The sequence below is a fragment of the Peromyscus californicus genome, unplaced genomic scaffold, assembly GCF_007827085.1.
Source record: "Peromyscus californicus insignis strain IS unplaced genomic scaffold, ASM782708v3 Scaffold_7__1_contigs__length_154581171, whole genome shotgun sequence".
Classification (NCBI taxonomy): Eukaryota; Metazoa; Chordata; class Mammalia; order Rodentia; family Cricetidae; genus Peromyscus; species Peromyscus californicus.
The window spans coordinates 9,293,834-9,315,757 of NW_026294595.1; the positions used below are offsets into that span (position 1 = coordinate 9,293,834).

Consider the following 21,924-nt stretch of genomic DNA (forward strand, 5'->3'; position numbering starts at 1 on the left):
GCAGCCCGGGAGCGCGCCGGCCGCCAGTCCCTGGGCCTCGGTTTCTGACTACGTAATACACTTGTCAATGTCTCTCGCTCCCTGTCATTAACCGCGGCGCAGTTGTTTGGTGAGCTGGATCCAGTCCCCGGGTGTGGTCTTGTTCAGTACTGAGTCCTTAATGGAAATGACCGTGTGGCTCAGTAAGTACCGCTTGGAGAAGCCGGCGTACAGCTCGGTGTTTCCTTGCCTTTGGGAGTTCATAAAACAGAATTTCTGAGGGTGAGGTTCAGTTGGTAGAGGGCTTGCCTGGCATGCACTTCGCCTGGGTTTCTGACGCAGCACCGCTTGTAGTTGTAGTTGGATGTGGGAATGCATGCCTGGGGATGCGTGCGGCTCTTGAGAGGTGGAAGCAGGAAGATCAGAAGTTCAAAGTTGTCCTCTGGTAGAAGTGAATTCGACGTTGATAGTTGAGGGAATAAGGCGCTTGCGTGTTTGGATCCATAGAACTCATGCAAGAGCGGAGGGGCAGAGATGGTAATCCCTGCATGTGCAAGGTGGTGGGGCAAGCTGGCTCCCTAGACTACCCTCAAAGAATAAAATGGTGGGCGATCACGGAAGACAACTGACTTTTAGGTCAGGGCCCCCCAACACACACACATGCACACTGTGCACATACATGATCCCACACATATTTGCACACATACACACATTTTTTTAAGTATGTGGGTGGGTGCTTTGCTTGCATGTATGTCTATGCATCTCTTACCCACCCAGAGGTCAGAAGAGGGTGTTGGATCCCCCGGACCTGGAGTTGTAGACAGCTGTGAGCCATCATGAGGGTGCTGGAAAGTGAACTAGGCCTTCTGTAAGAAAAGCCAGTGCTCTTAACTGCTAAGCTATCTCTCCAGCCCTTACACAATATTTTTTAGTAAAGAGAGCTGGGGATGGTAGAGGCAGGTGGGTCTCTGTAAATTCAAGGCCAGTCTGGTCTACAAATCGAGTTCCAGGACAGCCAGAGCTGTTACACATACACACACACACACACACACACACACACACACACACACACACACAAACCCTTTAATCCTAGCACTCAGGAGGCAGAGGCAGGTGGATCTCTGTGAGTTTCAGTTCAGCCTGGTCTATAGAGGGAGATCCAGGACAGGCACCAAAACTACACAGAGAAACCCTGTCTCGAAAAACCAAAAACAAAAAAACCAAAAGCCTGTCTTGAAAAAACTAACTAACTAAATAAATAAATATTAAAAGTAAAGGGAGGGGAGAAATCAACATGTCAGAAGTCCTTCTCAAGTTCCTCTACACATGCACACACGCACACACACACACACACACACATTCATAATTGCACGTCTTAATTTTTTCTAACAGCCAATGAAGACTTTAATGTTGGACAACATCACTTCTCAGCTCCTCTGATTTTCATGTTCCTGGCACTGGCCAATAGAACAGGCTCACAATTTTCTAGTTCCAAGTCCCAAAGTTTCCCATATTCCTCCAGAAAACAACATGTTCACGTTGGTCGCAGCGACACCCCAATCCTGGTACCAACTTCTGTCTTAGTTACTGTTCTCTTGCTGTGACAAAACACCATGACCAGGACAAGTTATAGAGAAAAAAGGGGGGGGGGTTATTTGGGATTATGGTTCCATCGCCATCACGGCAGGGAGGCTTGGCAGCAGGCAGCCACTGGCAGAAGAGCAGCAAGCTGAGAGCTCCTATCTTGAACCACAAGCACAAAGAGAGAGTAGGGCTGGAGAGTTGACTCAGCAGTTAAGAGTACTTGTTGCTAGCACTTGGGAGGCAGAGGCACGAAGATCTCTGTGAGTTCAAGGCCAGCCTGGTCTACAAAGCAAGTTCCAGGGCAGCCAGGGCTAAACAGAGACCCTGTCTCTTAAAACAAACAAAAAAAGTGCTTGTTGCTCTTGCAGAGGACCTGAGTTCAGTTCTCGTTAGCCATAGAGCGGCTTGCAACAGCCTGTAACTCCAGTTCCAGGGGATCTGAAGCCCTCTTCTGGTACCAGGCATGCAAGGGCACCAGGCATGCGCATAGTGCACATACATAAATCATACACATAAAACAATACAAATAATCTACAAAAAATTAAGGGAACTGGGGTGGTGGTGGTGGTGGTGGTGGTGGTGGCACACGCCTTTAATCCCAGCACTCAGGAGGCAGAAGCAGGCAGCTCTCTTGAGTTCGAGGCCAGCCTGGTCTACAGAGCTAATTCTAGGACAGCCAGGGCTACACACATACACACACAAAACCTGTCTCAAGAAAAAAAAAAAAAAAGGAAGAAAGAAAGAAGAATGAAAGGAGAGTGTGAGAGCGAGGGCAAGCCAGAGGCGGCTGGAATCCTGAAGCCCTCAGCACCTGCCCCTAGTGACCTACTTCCACCAGCAAGGCCACGCCTCCTAAGCTTCCCCAAATAGCACCGTGGACTGGAAACCAAGTTTTCAAATACAGAGCCTTTGGGAAATATTCTCTTTTAAACCACCACAATCACTGTGCCTTACTGCCTTGAGACGGTGTCTCCCTTAACCAGAACCTTGCTCTTTCAAATGAGGCTAGGCGACCAGGCTCAGAGTCCGCCAGGCTCTGCAGGGCTGGAGCTGCAGGTACACGCAGCTATGCATGGCTTTTTATATGGGTGTGGGTTATTTGAACACAGGTGGTTCTGCTCACAGAGCAGGTGTCCTTCCTGACTGAGCCATCTCTCCAGCCCTGCATTCATTTCTTTTTATCACTGAGATAAAATACCTGACATGGACAATTTAGGAAAGCTTTATTTCAGCTCAAGGATTCAGAGAGTTCAGTCCATCACGGCAGGGAGCTCAGAGCAGGAAGTTAGTTCATGTCATGGTTAACTAGCAGGCAGGTGTAAAGACGGGGCTCAGTGACTTCCTGCTTCCTCTTTGTTCTGAGACTCTACCCCATGGGTTGCTGCTGCCCAGAGTCAAAGTGGGCCTACCCTTGTCATTTAGCCAACTCTGGAAACATCCAGAAGTATGCCTTAGAAATGTCTGTGAGTTGCTTTATAAAAATATTTATTTTTATATTTACTTGTGTGTGTGTGTGTGTGTGTGTGTGTGTGTGTGTGTGTGTGTCTGTATGCCACATGTTTCAGGTTCAGAAGATGGTGTGGGATCCCCTGAAACTGGAGTTACAAATGGTTGTGAGCTGCCCTAAATGGGTGCTGGAACCAAAGTGGGATCCTCTGCGGCAGCAATAAGTGCTCTTAACCACTGAACCATCTCTCTACAACCCCTTGGAGTTTCCTAATCTAATCCATTAGATAATCAAAATTAACCACCACAAGAGGACCCTTTGTTAATTTGACACCCGGACATAACACTTTTATTGTTTATTTATTATTTTTATTATTTTATTACTGCCTGCATGTATGTCTATATACCACATGCATGCCTAGTGCCTGTTGAAGCCAGAAGAGGGCATTGGGTCTCCTGGAGCTGGAGTTACAGATGGTTGTCAGCCACTGTGTAGGTGCTGGGAACCAGACCCTAGTTCTCATTATGAGTAGCCAGTGCTCTTAACTACTGAGCCATCCCTCCAGCACCCAAATGCATCACTTCAAATCATTTCTGTAACATGCAAAAGCCAATTTTTAAAGGATGCAAACTTTTTTTTTTTTTTTAAATAACAGTTTTATTTTATTTATTTTTACAATTTATTTAGCTATTACATATACAGTGCTCTGTCTGCATGTATGCCTACAGGCCAGAAGAGGGCAGCAGATCTCATTATAGATGGTTGTGAGCCACCATGTGGTTGCTGGGAATTGAACTCAAGACCTCTGGTAGAACAGCCAGTGCTCTTAACCTCTGAGCCATCTCTCCAGCCCCGGATGCAAACTTTTGTTTAAGGTTTTTAAATTTTATTTTATAAATTTGAGTTTTGCCTACACACACACACACATATGCACCACATACAGTACCTGCAGGGGCCAGAAGAGGGCATCAGATCCCTGGAACTGGAATTAAGATGGTTGTGAGTCGTCATGCCGGAGCTGGGAACTGAATCCCCATCCTCTGTAAGAGCAGCCAGTGCTTTTAACCTCTGAGCTGTCTCCCCAGTCCCACTGCCCCCCCCTCAAAGATTCATTTTCTGAGAATGAATGGTTAGTGAAGTTGAATCTTAGAGGCATTTAACTGATAATTAATTTTGCTAAGTTTGGCCATATTTAAAAAGTTTCATTGAGATAAGATCACATACTATAGAATTTACTTCTTTAAATTGTATGAATCCAGCTGGACAGTGATGGCACATGCCTTTAATCCCAGCACTTGGGAGGCAGAAGCAGTCAGATCTCTGCGAGCTTGAGGCCAGCCTGGCCTACGGAGCGAGTTCCAGACAGCCAGGGATATGTAGAGAAACCCTGTCTCAAAAACCCAAACAGAAAAAAAAATTGTATGACTCTGGGGTTGCAGACATGGCTCAGGAGTTAAGAGCACTTTCTGTTCTTCAGGGGGACCTGAGTTTGGTTGGTTCCCAGCACCATGCTGGCCAGTTCACAACTGTTTGTAACCAGGGGATCTGGTGCCCTCTTCTGGTCTTGGAGGGCAAGGGCATACAGATGCATGCGCATGCGTGCACACAGACACACAGACACACACAAACACTCACATACACACACTCACACACACAAATAAAAAAAGAAAAATAAAGTTTTCAAGTGTATTAAACATTATTTGGGTAGTGTAGGCGGCATAGAGTCCTTGTGCTCACAGATAAGCATGAGAGGAACCAGGAGTGTTAAACACACAGCACTGTCTCTTCAAATGAAGAGATGTATAATCTGTTTTTCACTCAGAAAGCTGGGAGCGGATTGGTCTCAGAGCCTGGTGACCTTCGCACTATCTGTGTGGCTGAGGGCAGTGGTGGCGCACGCCTTTTATCCCAGCACTCGGGAGGCAGAGGCAGGCGGATCTCTGTGAGTTCGAGGCCAGCCTGGTCTACAGAGCAAGATCCAGGAAAGGCTCTAAGCTACACAGAGAAACCCTGTCTCGGGGGGAGAAAAAAAAGTATCTGTGCGGCTGAAACTACACCGGATCCTCCCCCAGACCCTTATTCTGAGCTTGTTTCCTCAGTCAATCTATAGAACTTATCTTTATGGAGGACATCATTGTACTTTACCAAGAGTCTTGATTTGATCATGTTGTAAGCTCTGTTGTACACATGAGATTGAGTTAATTATCACCAGGAAACTTTTTACCAAATTGTACTGTGATTAAATACGCCTAAAATAATAAACTACTTGAGGTCTGACTTTTCGTTTTTGTTTTTGTTTTTCGAGATAGGGTTTCTCTGTGTAGTGTTGCGCCTTTCCTGGGACTCGCTTGGTAGCCCAGGCTGGCCTCGAACTCACAGAGATCCACCTGCTTCTGCCTCCCGAGTGCTGGGATTAAATGCGCCCGACTCTAGACTCTTGAAGTCTGAACCAACACTGGCTGCTTAGTTCCTTTGAACCAACCTGTCTTCTTGCCTCCTTTGCATGGTCCCTCGGCCAGCCATGGTGGTCAGAGACCCCTGCAGGGTAGATTTTATTTAAACTGTAGGAAAATTCACATAACCCAAAATGTTCCCTCTGAATGATTTCAGACTGATTCAGCAGCATTAATTACATTCTAATACCATGCAACCATCAACACTATTTCCCAAACTCTTCACCATCTTCAATAGAGACTCCACAATCCATTATACAAGAATCTCTGCACCCATCGCCACACTCCGGTACCATCTGTGCTATTTTCGTGTTCTGTTAGCCTGTGCTATTCTTTTTAGGTTTTTATTGTTATTTTAATTAGGTGTGTGTGTCTGCATGTGGATGTGCGCCTGAATGCCGGTGCCACTGGAGAACAGAGGCACTGGACCCATGTGCCTTTGGGTTCTGGGAATTAAACTTGAGTCCTCTGGAAGAGTAATACATAGTCTTAACCACTGAGCCATCTCTCTACCTCTGAAGCTGTGTTTTTCTTACGTCATTGTTCAAGTGGAATCATGCTGTGGTCTTGGTCTTCTGTTTGTGTTACTGACCTATATTGCACAGTGTAATGACTTGGAAGTTCACACTTGTTACAGCATGTAAAAGAATGTCATTATTTTGTGGCTGAGTGATGCTCCACTCTATGTACATCGGTGGACTGAGGTGGGTGTTAGGAGATCCTGGCTGCTGACAATGCAGGAGTCAGAGGGACTGCCAGAAGTCTGGCTGGCAGACACAACCAAATCAGGAAGGACAATCCTTTCTGTCTTCTGGCTATTGCAATAAACAGCAACATGCAGTTATTTGTCTTGGCTTTCAGAACTAGTGGCTGAATCATGGGGTAAATCTGCATGATGAGAGACCCAGCAGCCCATCACAGCTGTGCCCCCTCTGTTCCCACGAGTAATAGCTGAGTCCAACCCCTCCACACTCTGGTCAACACTTATCATCACTTCTTTGTTAAAAAGAAATCATATGCACCCTTATAGGAGAAAAATAGTCTCTCATTGTGAGTTTTTGTTTGCTTATGTGTGTGGGTGTTTTACCTACATTGATGTCTGTGCACCACATGTGTGCAGTGCCCACAGAGACCAGAGGCAGTGTGTTGGGTCCTTTGGAAATGGAGATACAGACCCTTGTGAGCTGCCATGTGTGCTGGGAATTGAAGCCAGGTCCCTTTGCAAGAAAGAGCAGCAGGTGCTCTTAAGAGCTGAGCCATCTCCTCATCTGCCTGTGCTCATTGTGGTTTTGATTTACATATGTAGCTACCAACTTTGTCCATCTTTTCAAGTTTGTTTTTTCTGTGAACCCTGATATTCCATATGAATATTGAGGTGACTCTTCCCCTCCCCCCGTGTCTCTCTCTCTCTCTCTCTCTCTCTCTCTCTCTCTCTCTCTCTCTCTCTCTCTCTCGTTGTTTTTCCAGAAGGGTTTCTCTGTGTAGCCCTGGCTGTCCTGGAACTCACTCTGTAGACCAGGCTGGCCTCAAACTCAGAGATCCGCCTGCCTCTGCCTCCCAGTGCTGGGATTAAAAGCGTGTGCCACCACCACCCGGCTTAAGGTGAATCTTTCTTTGCTCCCTCCCTCCCTTCCTCCCTTCCTCCCTTGGTTATTTTGAGACAGGAGCTCCTGTAGCTCAGGAGACTTCAGACTCACTATACAGCCAAGGGTAGCTTGAACTCCTTATACTCATGTCTCTGCCTCCCATTGTTCTGGTATTACAAGCACAACCCACAATGCCTGGTGGGTTTTGCTATTTTTTAAAACTGCTATTAGGAGTTTGAAAGAGTTCATACTTACTTTGTAGATCAATTTGGGTAATACTGCCATCCTAACAGTACTAAACTTTCCTGCCTGTGAACATGGGGTGTCTTTCCATTTATTTGTGTTTAATTCAATCTAGCACTCTTTCGTAGGTTTCAATGTGTAGGTTTTTTCACTTCTTTTTTTAAAAATTTATTTCTTTATTATGTATACAATGTTCTGCCTGCATGTGTCCCTGCACACCAGAAGAGGGCACCAGATCTCATTATAGATGGTTGTGAGCCACCATGTGGGTGCTGGGAATTGAACCCAGGTCCTCTGGAAGAACAGCCAGTGCTCTTAACCACTGAGCCATCTCTCCAGCCTTTTTTTTCTTTTTCTTTTTCTTTTTCTTTTTTCTTTTTTTTTTAGTTTTTTGAGACAGGGTTTCTCTGTGTAGCTTTGCGCCTGTTCTGGAACTCACTCTGTAGCCCAGGCTGGCCTCAAACTCACAGAGATCCTCCTGCCTCTGCCTCCCAAGTGCTGGGATTAAAGGCGTGGGCCACCACCGCCCGGTGTTTTTTCACTTCTTTGGCTAATTTTATTTATCTATTTATTTGTATGAGTGTTTTGCCTTCATGTATGTATGGGCATCATATACATTCCTGGTGCCCAAGGAAGTCAGAGGAGGGCATTGGATCCCTTGGAACTGGAGTTGCATATGGCTGTGAGCTGCCGTATGGGTTCTGGGAGCTGAACAATCCTGGCCCTCAGTAAGAACAACATGTCCTTTTGTTGACTGTCTCTCCAGCCTCTAATTTTATTCTTAAATGTTTCATTCTTTTCAATGTTACTGTACATGAATTGTTTCCTCCTTTGAACACTGTAAATACGTTTACTCTCATTGGTTAATAAAAAAGCTGACTGGCCAATAGCTGGACAAGTAGAAGTTAGGCAGGAAAGCCAAACTGAAAGAACTCTGGGAAGGAGGGCAGAGTCTCAGGAGAAGCAAGATGAATGTGCTGTGTTGAAAGAAGGTACCGCCATGAGGCACCGGGTAGATAAGAAATATGGGTTAATTTAAAATGTAAGCGTTAGCTTGTAATAAGCCTGAGCTATCAGCCGAGCATTTATAATTAATAATAAGTCTCTGAGTGGTTATTTAGGAGCAGCTACCAGGACACTGCCCACACTGGACCCTCACAGATGACTGAAATTTGACTCTGTTGGTCTACAGAGACCTCCTACCAGGCTAGCTAGCCCCTTGTGCTGTGTGTAATAGAATAGCTGAGATTCCAGGGCTTTGTGCATAGTTGCTGCTCCCTCAGAGTGAGCACAGCCCAAACAATTCTAGCTTTTCTGAATGTGTTTCTGCCCTTTCTTCATTCTCTTACCACCCCAGTTAGGTTCCCAGGACCAAGCTACGCTTGATGTGGCCAGCTAGAGAGGAAGCTCACTGAGTAAAGTGCCTGCCAGACAAACCTGAAGACCAGAGTTAAGATGCCCAGCACCAGGCTGGAGAGATGGCTCAGGTGTTAAGAGCATTGGCTGTTCTTCCAGAGGACCTGGGTTCAATTCCCAGCACCCACATGGCTGCTCACAACTGTCTGTAATTCCAGCTCCAGAGAATGCAACACTGTTATACTAATGCACATAAAATAAAGTTAAATTAATCATTAAAAAAAATCTCCAGCACCTATGTAAAAATCTGAAGTTGCAGCAAATTGATGAACTTCCAGGTTCAGTGAGAGACCTGTCTCCAAAAATAGAGTGATTGATGACGATATTCAATGTCAACTTCTGGCATCTGAGCAGACAGCGCTCGCGCTCTCTCTCTCTCTCTCTCTCTCTCTCTCTCTCTCTCTCTCTCTCTCACTCGCTTACTCACCATGACAGTCCTGGAACTTGTTATGTAGACCAGGCTGGCCTTGAACCTACAGAGATCTGCATGCTTCTGCTTCAGGAGTGCTGGGATTAAAGGCGTATGGCACTATACCTGGCCCACAAAAATTCATTTTACAAAATGTATTTATTTCTGGGTAGTGGTGGCATACACCTTTAATCCCAGCACTCGGGAGGCAGAGCCAGGCAGATCTCCGTGAGTTCAAGGCCAGCCTGGTCTACAGAGTGAGATCCAGGACAGGTACCAGAACAACACAGAGAAACCCTGTCTCGAAAACAAACAAACAAACAAACAAAAAGTATTTATTTATTTAGACAGAGTCTCAAATATATAGCCCTGACTGGCCTGGAACTGGCTATGTATGCCAGTCTGGTCTCAAACTCACAGAGATCCTCTTGCCTCTGCCTCTTCGATCAAAAGCATGCACTAACAAGCCCATCATACTTTTAAATATTTTCAGATTGTTCAAGTGTACAGAACAATCAACAGATTTTGTGTTTTATATTGTATCTTAAAACTTCTTATCTTTTTGTTTTGTTTTTCGAGACAGGGTTTCTGTGTGTAGCTTTGGACCCTGTCCTGGAACTCACTCTAGCCCAGGCTGGCCTCGAACTCACAGAGATCCACCTGCCTCTGCCTCCCGAGGTCTGGGATTAAAGGCATGCACCACCACCGCCAGGCTCTATAGTGTATTTTACAACTCTCACATGTTGTTGTGAAATAAGGCTTAGATCTACAGTTATGTCATCTGCAATCAGAAATAAGCTTCTTTTCCAACTTACTTTCTTTTTTTAACCTCTGGCGAGGATGTCTAGTCGTGTGCTGAGTAGAAAGAAGTGGGCACCTTTGCCTTTTTCCTGATCTTAGTGTAAAAACTGTTTTTCACAAGTATAATGTCAACTTGAGTTTTCATTTGGCCTTCATGATATTGAGAAAATTTTCTTCGATCCAACTTAACTGAGGAGTTTGTGTTTGTTCAGCTTGCTTCTTGAGACAATGCCTTACCATGTAACCATGGCTGGCCTGGAACTCTCTAGGTAGACCAGGCTGGCCTCGAATTCAGTGCTTGTTTTGTGGGGGACAGGATCTCAGGTAGCCTAGATTGACCTCTGACTTTATGTAGCCAAGTATGACCTGGGACACCATCAGATGATCCTGCTGCTTCCACTTCGCAAGTGCTGGGATCATATACAGGGTGAGACCCTACAGCCTGAATCATTTTAATCATGAAAGAAAGGGTGAATTATTCCAGTATGTTTCTACTTTAATTATGATGATGATCATCAGTTAAGGAAGCTTTTTTTTTCCTTCTTTTTTTCGAGACATGAGATTTCTTTATGCTACAGCTCTGGCTGTTCAGGAACTTGATTTGTAGACCAGGCTGGCCTTGAACTCAGAGGTCCTCCTGCCTCTGTCTCCCAAGTGCTGGGTTTTTTTTTTTTTTTTTTTTCGTTTTTCGAGACAGGGTTTCTCTGTGTAGCTTTGCGCCTTTCCTGGAACTCACTCTGTAGCCCAGGCTGGCCTCTAACTCACAAGATCCTCCTGCCTCTGCCTCCGAGGTCTGGGATTAAAGGCGTGCTCCACCACTGCCTAGCTTTTTTTCCCTCCTTTATGTCAATGCCCTATATTAGAATGATTGATGCCATCTTTGAATTCCAGGAATAAATCTTACTTGGTCATTGTGCTGGCTAGTTTTATGTTAACTTGACACAAGATAGAGTCATCTGAAAGGAGGGAAACTCAATTGAGAAAATGCCTCCATATGATCCAGATGTATAAGCCCAGTTAGTGGTGCATGCCTTTAACCCCAGCAGAAGCAGGCAGATCTCTGAGTTCGAGACCAGCCTGGTCTATAGAGTGAGTTCCAGGACAGCCAGGGCTATACAGAGAAACCCTGTCTCAAAAAACAAAAATCAAACAGAAAAGGAAAGAAAGCTGTGCAAACCATGAAGAACAAGCCAGTAAGCAGCACCTCTCCATACCTTCTGTATCAACTCCTGCCTCCAGGCTCCTGCCCTGTTTGCGTACCTGCCCTGACTTCCTTCAGTGATGGACTGTGGTGTGAAAATGTAAGTCCAATAAGCACTTTCCTCCCCAGCTTGCTTTTGGTCATGTGTTTCATCCCAGCAATAGTAACCCTGACTAAGGCAGTCATGGTGTAGAATTGTTTCAATACGCTGCTGGGTTAGGTTTGCCATACACCAAGTGTTGTGGGACAAAAGTTTTCCTGGGGAGAGAGAACACACACACATCTACTCACCCTAGATAAGGAACTCATGGCAAACCAAAGTACAGATGCCACCACAGTCCAACCTGGTGAACCAGTGAGTTTTACTGGGATTACTTAGAGGAATGTGTGTGAGGGGTTACTCACAGGAGCAGAAATGACTCACAGACAGCCACATCATCAAGGCCCACCCCAGCACAGGTGACAGTTCACAAAGCTGGGAACCTGGAGCACAGTGCACAGCCTGCAGACAGCTCAACAGGTTGGAGAGTGTCCTTTCCAGGTGTCTTAGCTGGTCTAGACCTCTTCCAGACAGTTCAGCTGGTTTCTGCTTCCAGGCCTCAGTCTGCTCTCAGAGTTTTCTTCTCTGAGAACCTTTGCTGCTCAGCTCCTCTGAGAGGAACTCTCAGCTTTTTATTATTTACTCTAGCAGGGAGGGACTTAGTGAATCTGGTCAGTTTCAGGGGCTTCCTGAAACTATTTTGAGTTGTTTACTCTTCTGCTTAAATATCTAGACAGGATTTTTTTGTGTAGCGTTGGCTGTCTTGGAACTCACTCTGTAGACCAGGCTGGCCTCAAAGTCACAGAGCTCCACCTGCCTCCACCTTAAGAGTGCTGGGATTAAAGATGTGCACCACTGCTGCCAGGCATATGCATCCTTTCTTGTACATTGACAAGAAAGCTTATAGCTCCCTGGTAGAATTCCTGCATGCCTCAGGACCTGGATTTGAGACTGAGCATCACCTTCCTCCACCATCCACTCCCCACCTCCCACCCACCAGAGTTCCTCAAGCAAGAAGCATGCCAACAGAGACCAGTACACCAGATGTGGATGGCAGTAAGAAAAATGTTTAAATTAACCAACTGATTGATTGAGCCTATGAAGAGACAGAGATGAAAAGAGCCAAAACTGATTTAAACTGTGAACTGTCTGGACAGGGAATCAGAAGGAAGCAATTGACTGAGAGACTGGGTCAGGGTAGATCAAGAGAGTCTGCATGCCCTGATGAGATTTGTTTTGGAAAACCCACTCTTGGATTGTGGAACTGCAGAAGGAATGAGAGGATTTGTGTTAGGAGCCCATGGTAGAAGTTAGGAGAAGAAATGGTGTGTGTGTGTGGGGGGGGGGGGGGCAGTGAGATGACTCAGCAGGTAGGGAGGGGTTCTTGACATCAAAATTGAGGGCCGGGGTTCGATACCTGGAACCCACATGCTAGGCACAGAGAACCATCTCTAGCAAACAGTCCTCTGACCCCCTACACATGCATACATGGGTGCACAAATGTAAATTAAAAAATTATCTTAAAAGGAAGGATAGGTAGGAGAGATAGTTCGGTTCCCAGCACCTACTTGGGGGGCTTAAGACCACCTGTAACTTCAGCTCCACGGAATCGGGGCCTTCTGGCCTCCATAGGCACCTGCCGTCACGTCACGTGCATATACCCCCACTCACACAGATACGCGTAATTAAAAATAATAAAAATTTTTGAAAGATAAAATGATGGACAGAAGGCACTGTTGGAGGAAGAAGAAGCAACTGTTAAGAGGTCCTTGGTGACTAGAGGGAAATGCAGGGGACAAGGGCAGCCTCAGCTTGCTATCTGACAGCTCCTGGGTGAGTGGCCCTTCTCTTGAGGGAGAGGGAGGAGCACGCTTGAGGGGCAATGTGGTGGCTTGCGTGGAACAGCCCAAAAGACGTCGGATTGGACGCCGGGTGAGTCAGCGCTGACGAGGGAAGGTGGAGTCAGTCCTGTCCTGAACCCTGCTCCTGCGAGCCAGCCCTTCGCTGGAAGGGACCCTGAAGGCTAACTTGGGGGACGCAGGCCCCACAACTGGCAGGAGCAGCCCGCAGGGCCCGGAACCTTCGGCCGCCGACGCCCGCATTCGCGGCGGGACACGACCGGGGTACCCCTCCTCTGTTGCTAAGGGGCGGCCCGGAAGTGACGCTTTGTTGACAGCACACCGGCAGCCACAGGCTCTCCCAGCGGTCGGAGCAGGATCGGGGGGAGGGGCTGGGCCCGGAGCCAGCAGCCGACGGCCCTCCGCGGCCCGAGGGCAAGGGAACGGCCTCCGTCCCGGGCTCTGGCCGCTGCCTTCGCGCCCCGCCCCGCCCCGCCCCGCCGCCCCGGACCCGGACCGGATCCGACCTCCTGCGGCGCTCTGGCAGCGGATTCCCCAGGGCCGCAGCCTCTGCTTGTAAGCCTGCGAAGCATCCCGTCTCCCCGCTGAGGGCCGCCCTCTCCCAGGGTATGTCCTAGCTGCCGAGCCGAGCGACGTACCTGCATCCTCCTCTTCCCCCGCCTCAGGGTCTAAGCATTGCCGCTGCGACTCCTTGCAGGTCCACCTCGGCCAGGGGTGGGAGGGCTCTTGTCGCCTCCCGCCCAGGTCTGAGGAACCTGCCTTGAAAATTGAGCTCTCTCCACAAGGAGAACGACGCTCGTCCGTGCAAGATGGGGGAATCAATGTAGGGATTAGAAGGCAGGCCTCTGCCCCTCCTACCTGTTGGATGAGCTTAGGTCTCGTTCCAACCCCCAAGCCGTGCTACTTAAAAGCTTAAGGATGGCATGGCTTCTGGATCAGCTCCCAAAATGGGATGGCGCGGTGCAAGAGGGTGCAACAGGGTCGGGAAAGGGCGGGTGGGCTTGCAAACTGAAGACCAAGGGCGCCCATAGGTGACGTGAAAGTGGAGCTGGCTGGTCTGGCCAGCTCAGCTCTGGGTGGAACTTGGTTTGGCTGCTCTTTAACCAGAGTCAGAGATTTCCCGTGTTTGCTTGCGCCTTGTGAGATATTAAGGGGGGTGAGGGGGTGCCACCTAATGCCTGGGAAAAGCTGGCTCAATGGTGTTTCTGACAGAATGCCTCTCTTTAGGTTTCGAGTGACCATGGAAGATAGCACTGAAAAGGGTCACAGGAAGCTATGTTTAGACCAAGAGGTGGCTGTCAGATGGAAGGGTCGTTACTATTACATGTAAAATAGTAATAGTGAGTGTCATGTAGAAAGGGAAAGCAGGAAGGACCATGGGGGACAGAGCCTGGGACTTCTTTATAGAAAGTGGTCAGGGAAGGTTTCTAATAAGGTTGCTGTCTGAGCAGAGATGAGTGAGGCAGGAAGTCATTAAGCTTTCTGGGGGCACAGCATCCAGCAGCAGGTGCAAAGATCCTGAGGGGAACTTGCGTGGGTCAGCATGGAGGAGTGGGTCAGCGTGGAGGAGTGGGTCAGCGTGGAGGAGTGGGTCAGCGTGGAGGAGTGGGTCAGCGTGGAGGAGTGGGTCAGCATGGAGGAGGAGTGGGTCAGCATGGAGGAGTGGGTCAGCATGGAGGAGTGGGTCAGCATGGAGGAGTGAGTGGGTCAGCATGGAGGAGGCAGAGTGGGTGGTAAGGAAGTCAACTGGGAACAAGAAACAATAGGGGGCAAGTTAGGGGCTGCCTTGTGATGCAGGGTTGACTGTAATTGTTAAAATGTTGGAGAAAATGCAAATGTGTCTGAGGTGACAAGTGATCATTGTACTTTGGCCTTTTGTTCTGAGTGACCATCAGTGACAGAAATCTTTTAAAAGGTAGCCCTGCAGGCAAGTCATTCACACTACTGTTTCCTGGTTCTAAGGATGTGAGCAAGTGACCTTGTGCCTCAGTCTTTCCGTCTGTAGAATAGGACTGCTAAGTAGAGTGCGTGTGTGGCAGTGTGGTGGGGTAGATGACAGTAGGGATCTGCCACCACACAGCCCTGCATTCCAGCACCAACCAGTGTATCCCCTGCTCTGCCCGATTCCCCAGCTCATAGAAGTTGTAGGAATACTGGAGGGGGCTATGTAGACTCTTATGACATCCCTCATTGGTAAAAGTAATGGTGTGTCCTCCAGGGAAGTCTGAGAGCTTAGCCTTGGTTTTTTGTTTGTTTTCTTTTTCTTTTCTTTTCTTTCTTTTTCTTTTCTTTTTTTTAGGTAAGGTCTCCTGTAGCTAGGCTGACTCACTGTGTAGCCCAGGCTGACCTTGGACTCACAGCAGCCCTCCTCAGCCTCCCAAGTGCTGGGATTGCAGACATGGGCCACCAACTCTAGCTGGTGGTCCTTACTTTTTTATTTGTTTGTTCATTTTGAGGCAATTGCATGTAGACAAGGCTGGCCTGAAACTCACTCTGTAGACCAGGCTGGTCTTGAACTCAGAGATTCACCTGCCTCTGCCCCCTGAGGGCTGGGATAATATGGTACACCATGCCTGACCCAATGAGGACTTTGGAAATCAAGTCCCAAGAGTCCCCATTCTGTCACATAACAAAATGACAGTGCTGTCTGTGACTTGTAGACTGGGAAGGACAGTGTTTGTTGGGCCGAGCTGTGGCATCGAGTGTGTGGCCACGTTTTAGGCAGAGGCTGAGGATCCTGGAGGTACCTGGTACAGGCTGAAAATTTGCAGCCTTTGAAGAGAACAGCCCCAGACCTTTCTCCTCATCCCTTGAGCCTGACTACATCATCAGGCCTGGGTCATAGGCTGAGCAGTTGGATTTAAAAATGCAAGGGCAAGGGACAGAAGGTGTGGCTTCGTGATTGACTGCTTGCCTAGCATGCAGAAACCACTGGGGTCCATCCCAAGCACTACAAAAATAAAATGTAAATGTGTAAAATTAGAGCACTTCGAAGATTGGAGCCTAAATGACAGAGAAAGCTTCTATGACCCGGGGAACCCCAAACTAGCTAGGACCCAGGTGAACCAGGGTCCCCCACAGGTCTGCCACCGCTTATTATATGTACTTTCGTGAATCCTTTGTTCCCTCTGGACCTCAATTTTCCCATCTTTACACTGAGAATGTTGTCCTCTTGCCCCTGCTGACTCTGGAGGGTGTGGGGGGGGGGGGTGAAATGAGACATAGGTTAGAGAAGGATCAGTCCTAGGCTAACGCTCCGCAGCACTGACAAGCACTTCCTGTTAGTTCCCCGGGGCTTCCGCAGGTGCAGCTAGCCCACCAGGCACAGGGGTGCTCTTTGCCTCCAGGTGTGTTTGTTTTTAACATTTACTTACTGAAGTACCACAGCACATATGTGGAGGTCAGAGGACAATTTATGAGCGTCGGCTCTCTCTTTCCATCATGAAGGACCTGGGGTTCGAACTTGGGTTTTGAGCCTTGGCAGCCAGCACCGCTTAACCACTGAGCCGTCTCACCAGCCTCTGCTTTCACTGTTTTTTGTTCAGCCTAGGTGCTTCAGCTGTTCTTGACTCCGAAAATGTGAGCTCAGAGACCCCTGTAGAGCCAGCTATTTGGGGATTAACATAAAACCTGGTTCCTTCACTGGTGCTGGTTTTCTGGCTTCAGAAGTGAACAGAGAGCTGGGGATATGGCTCACACAGTAAAAAATACTTGGCTTGAGGACCTGAGTTCAATCCCCAGCACCCACACAAAACTGTATGGTGGTCTGGTGGTGGTGGCGCACACCTTTAATCTTAGCGCTCGGGAGACAGAGGCAGGTGGATCTCTGTGAGTTCAAGGCCAGCCTGGTCTACATAGAGAAACCCTGTACCGGAAAAAAACAAAAAACAAGCAGTATGGTGACGCGCACTTGTAATCCCAGAGATGGAGAGACAGAGACAGGAGGGTCTCAGCTAGCCTAGCCTGTCATTCACTTATTGTATAATGGAGGTCCTGTGACTCTACAGGGTCCCTACTTTTAGGAAGCTTCTAGTCCTAGCCCATGGTGCCCATGGAATCGCTCCCACAAAACCAGAAGAGCAGTGGTCATTAGGCAAGGATGCATGGAGTTGAAAGAAGGTAGTGATAGCACAGAAGGGAAACTGAGGCTTGCGTAAGACATCGTGAGTGACCCCCCTGAGAAGATAGCTGGAAAGGTTAAAACCCTCGGGCTTGACCTGTTGAGTGGAGAGCACGGGTCTATCTGTGTACACAGCGGCTGTGCAGACTACTTGGCACACAGCCTCAGCTGCCACACCTGCAGGCTGTAGATAGGACCCTGCCTCCTGTGACGATGGGGAGGGAGCTGGCGCATAGCTAGTGCTGAGCAGCATGGGCATTAGTAAGTTTGCTCGCACAGACAGAACCCAAGCAGTATGGTTCTCAGCTTGCCCTAGTCACTCACACACACACACACACACACACACACACACACACACACACACACACCCGCCCCAGTATTTGTTCATTGTTTCTTATCAAGAGAGATACCAGCAGCCTAGTGGGATGTGCTTGCCTCCCTCGCTCGGTGTCTTCCCAGGATTTAGTCTCTGTAGACACCCATCTCCAGTCCTCACCTGCGCCTCTGCCCGCTAGAGTTCCCCTAGCACTTGTCTGGACCATTGTCACAGCAGCTTTCTGTCCCTAATCCCTAGCCCAGGATCCACTCCTTCCTGGAAAGCATTCAACTGTAAGTAGGGCATTTGTCTGGGGAGCTTACGGGTTAACATTTCACAGGGTGGGTGCCGCCGCTCCAAGGTTCGGATCTTCTGGCTCCCCAGACTGTTCTCTCGGTGTCAGGGTGTCTGTTGCTGGGGTCCCTTGCTCCTTCCTCTGAACATTGGTCACTCTATTTCTCTAGCTGGTTGCTGGATGAATGGAAGAGAGTGATTGGTGAGTTTAGATTTTACACCCTTACCCAAAGTCAGTGGCTATCTCAGGCTACTTTTGTGTTAGTTATGGGCCTCTCAGTGTCTTCATCAGCAAATGACTAGCAGTCTCTACCTCAGAGTACCATCGTGAGGTAATCCTGGCAACAGCAAACCTTTGTTCCGCCTAAATGCCAGGCACTAGTAGGCACCAAGGATGTGGGCGTGGGTGCAAGCCGCCAGTCGGTCCTCCCGAGCTGGCAGCTGGGGGAGGGTCATAGACAAATTGTTATGCAAATGAATAGCTCTCGATTGGTACAGGGTACTGGGCTGTGATGTTTGGCTGGTTAAATAAGAAACTGTAGGAAGTCAGTTCTGGAAGGAGCTGGGTATCCGTCTGGAAGCGCCCAGCATGGAGATGGTGCAGCGGGGGCGGCTGCCTGGGCTGCTGTTGTTTTTCTCCCTCTTTTCTCCCTGCATGTCCTAAAGAGCCTGTCAGAAAAGAGACACTACCTCCTCTGGTCGTCATCAATAGCAGAGTCCCCACTTGCCGGAACTCCAGATGGCTGGAACCTGTTGTGAGAGTAGAGATCCTTAAGGCTCCAAGGGGTGGAGTGGTAGGGTGTTCTGAGCCCTCCAGGCTTTGGTGCCAGATGAGGGCAGCTCCTTCCTCCTCAGCTCACCGGGGACACCCCCATCCCCACCGCTGCAGGGTCAGTCCCTCGAGGAGGTGACCACAGGTGGCAGCATTCACCCAGTGTGCTCTCTGGAGGCCTTCAATGACCTGGGCAACTGGTGTTGTGGTATCCCTTTAGTGTGCACAGCCCAGTTAGAGCAGGAAAGTAGCGCTCTCCCAGGCAGCCACAGGTTCTGCTGTGGCCCGTAGGGTTTCAGCAGTGTTCTGGGGACGGGGAACTTACACTCAGCCTCATGAGACTCAGATCCTGCAGTTCTTTGTGGCTCCTGCCATGGCATTTGTTGACACTTCCCTTCCCTCAGGCCCTGCGCTGGGTGTTCAGTACCTCTGGGCTCTTGGTGCCTGCATGCCCTGCACCCCATCTTTTCAGTCACTGCACATCCTCTCCTTCCTCCCCCTCCAGGGCTAGGGAGGGCTCATCTCTGGGGTCTCCGATAAATGTCAAGCCTGCCCTGAGACTGCAGCTCAGAGTAGACACAGGCCCTTCCCTGTCTGTCAGAGCTCTGGCCCAGTGATGTGTCTGTGTCTGTGTTCTTCTTAGGTGGCTGTCTCCTAGTAGTGCCAGGATGTTTCATACAGGCAGCGCCTTGTCTGGCTTGCTCAATAGAGGACCTATGCCCTCAGGAGTTCATGGCTAGGTTCACAGTTACAGGGAAGCACTGCAGAAACAGACAGCCTGCAGGCAGTGGTGGCGCACGCCTTTAATCCCAGCACTCGGGAGGCAGAGGCAGGCAGATCTCTCTGAGTTCGAGGCCAGCCTGGTCTGCAAGTTCTAGGGCAGCCAGGGCTACACGGAGAAACCCTGTCTAGAAAAACAAAAAAACTTAAAAAAAAAAAAAAAAGAAAGAAAGAAAAAGAAAAAAAGAAAAGAGAGAAGAGAAGAGAAAAAAGAAGGAAACGGATATCTATCTGTCCCCTGTCTACCATGGAAGCGGGAGGAGTAAACTAGAACCCGGACTGAGGTCGTGAGACCCCCAGCAGGAACATGCTGACAGGACAGTGATGCCTCCCTGGACACTGGGATGATGGAGTGGGCCCATAAGAGAACTCAGTGCATTGAGTGGCCAGGAGCTGCTTTGTAGAGGCAGGACATGGGTGGGGATGGATAGTTGTGGGGACTCTTCGGGGTGAAAGAAAGCGTTGGTTTACCTGGACAGTCCCAGTAGACAGAGAAGGAACTAGCTATGGGGCTACACGTGGCTAGGCCTAGGGCCTCGAGCCATCCAGTGGAGGAGGTAGGCTAAAGGGGGTCACGGAACTGAGGAGGCCAGAAACCGGGTCCCGAACCTGCCTGGTCTCTCCATGCTGCTTCCCCAGTGCCGGCAGGGAGAAGGCCAGGCTGTCATTCCGGCAGGCTTGCCAGGGAGGGAGGGCATGCCGAGGTCCAGGCAACCCCACCATTGGGCCGTCCCCGGAGAGTGTTACATTAGCCCCGGGACTGCTGGGCATGGGCCTTGTGGGAGGCCTGGGTCTAGGAAGAACAGACCCTGCTTGGCACAGAAGTGAGAGCAGCTTGGCAGAAGGTGGCAGTGAGTCTTGAGAGCCGTCTTTAAAGAAAAAAAGAAAAGAAAACCGAAGTAACAGGGCCTCAGAGATGGCTGTGCGGTTAAAAGGGCGTGCTCTTCCTGGGTTAGAGAGATGGCTCAGCAGTTCACAGAGCATTTGTTTGAGTCCCAGCACCCACATGGTAGCTCACAAACATCCATAACTCTAGTTCCAGGAGATCCAGTGCCCTCTTCTGACCTTCAAGGACACCAGGCATGCATGTGGTACATAGACATACATGCAAGCAAAACACTTATGTATCTACAAGAATATAAATAAATCTAAGAAAAAAAATTAACTGATTTATTTTTTAAAAAGAAAAGTGCATGCTCTTCTTACAGAGACCTGAGTTCAGTTCCTAGCATGTGCACCAGGCAGCGCTCAGGGCCTGTGACTCCGGCTCTGGGGCTGTCCTCTTCTGGTCTCCATGTGCACCTGTACTCATGCACGTAGGCCCGCCCTCCACACACGTTATACGTAAGTTTATATCAGGCGTGGGCATAGTGGCACCTGCCTTTAATTCCAGCAGGGACGGGAAGACCTCTGTGAGCTCACGGCCATCCTGGTTTACCTAGAGAGTTCCAGGTCAATCAGGTCTACATAGTGAGATCCTAGCTATAAAAGAAAATGAAATAAATCTTAAAAGCAGCAGCAGCCAAAGAATAGCTGATTTTTAATTTTTTCCCGAAGATGGAACCCGGTGTCTCACACATGCTAGGCAAGTGCTCTACCACTGAGCTGCCCCACATTTTTTATTTTATTAATACAGGGCTTCGCTAAGTTGCTCAGGCTGGTCCTGAACTTGTGATCCTCCTGCCTCAGCCTCCCCAGTGCAGGCAATGTTGCCTCTTGCTCCATGGCCTGAGTATCTTAGAAGGCTCAGGAGTGGTGCCCAGAAGCTGGGCAATGCTGAGCCCACACCCTTTTGGAACTTTCCTCCTAGGGCAGTGGTTCTCAACCTTCCTAACGCTGGGACCCTTTAATACAGTCCCTCTTGTTGTGGTCATCCCCAACCATAAAATTATTTTCGTTGCTACTTCATAACTGTAATTTTGCTACTGTTATGTAACATAAGTATCTGTGTTTACAGATGGTCTTAAGTGACCCCTGGGAAAGGGTCATTCGACCCCCAAAGGGGTCATGACCCTCTGGTTGAGAACCACTGCTCTCAGGGATGATGTGACGGAGCCAAACAAACCCGTTTGTACAGAGTGGCCTTGAGTCTCAGAGCTTGCATTTCCTTATCTGTCAGACATAAGCAGAGCCTCGTTTGCTGTGTGTTGTGTGCTGTGGGAAGCATTTCTCAGCACTATCTCCTCAGCTCCTCCAGCCCTGGCACAAGAATTATCATCCTCACCTTTCTACATGAGGACACTGTGATCTGGAGAGGTGACATTGTTTCCCAGTGAATTACAGAATGAAGTCGGACCACAGAACCTGTACTTTGGGGGGATGTCAGGGATCGAGCCCAAAGCCTCATACATAGTAAGCATGGCCTCTACCACTGCGCTCCATCTCAAAACACTGCGACTTGTCTGCAGTTCGGTATCCACAGGGGATTGATTCCCTGGGTTGGGTACCAAAATCTGTGGCTGCTCAAGTTGTCTATGTACATAGTGTAGTAGTACTTGCACAGAGCCCATCCACCCACACAGTGAAGGAAGCGCAGGTCCTCTGCCAGAGTAGTACCAGGCTCTAAACCCCTGTACCCTCTCTCCAGCCCCCAGGAACTGTCTCTTGTGCACCTGAGTATAATA

General features: G+C 48.8%; 1 protein-coding gene across 4 annotated transcripts in view; it reads left to right on the top strand.

Moving 5' to 3' along the window:
* Positions 1–63: 63 nt before the first annotated feature.
* Positions 64–21,924, top strand: part of Zer1 (zyg-11 related cell cycle regulator) — a 40,534-nt gene continuing 18,673 nt past the window's right edge. For 2 of the 4 annotated variants that reach the window (XM_052725953.1, XM_052725956.1), the window contains exon 1: positions 13,510–13,624. The gene's annotated coding sequence lies outside the window, so the exon portion shown is untranslated. Of the gene's footprint in view, positions 183–13,455; positions 13,625–21,924 lie in introns of those variants that run through there. The other 2 variants (XM_052725954.1, XM_052725955.1) reach the window with 2 other exon arrangements.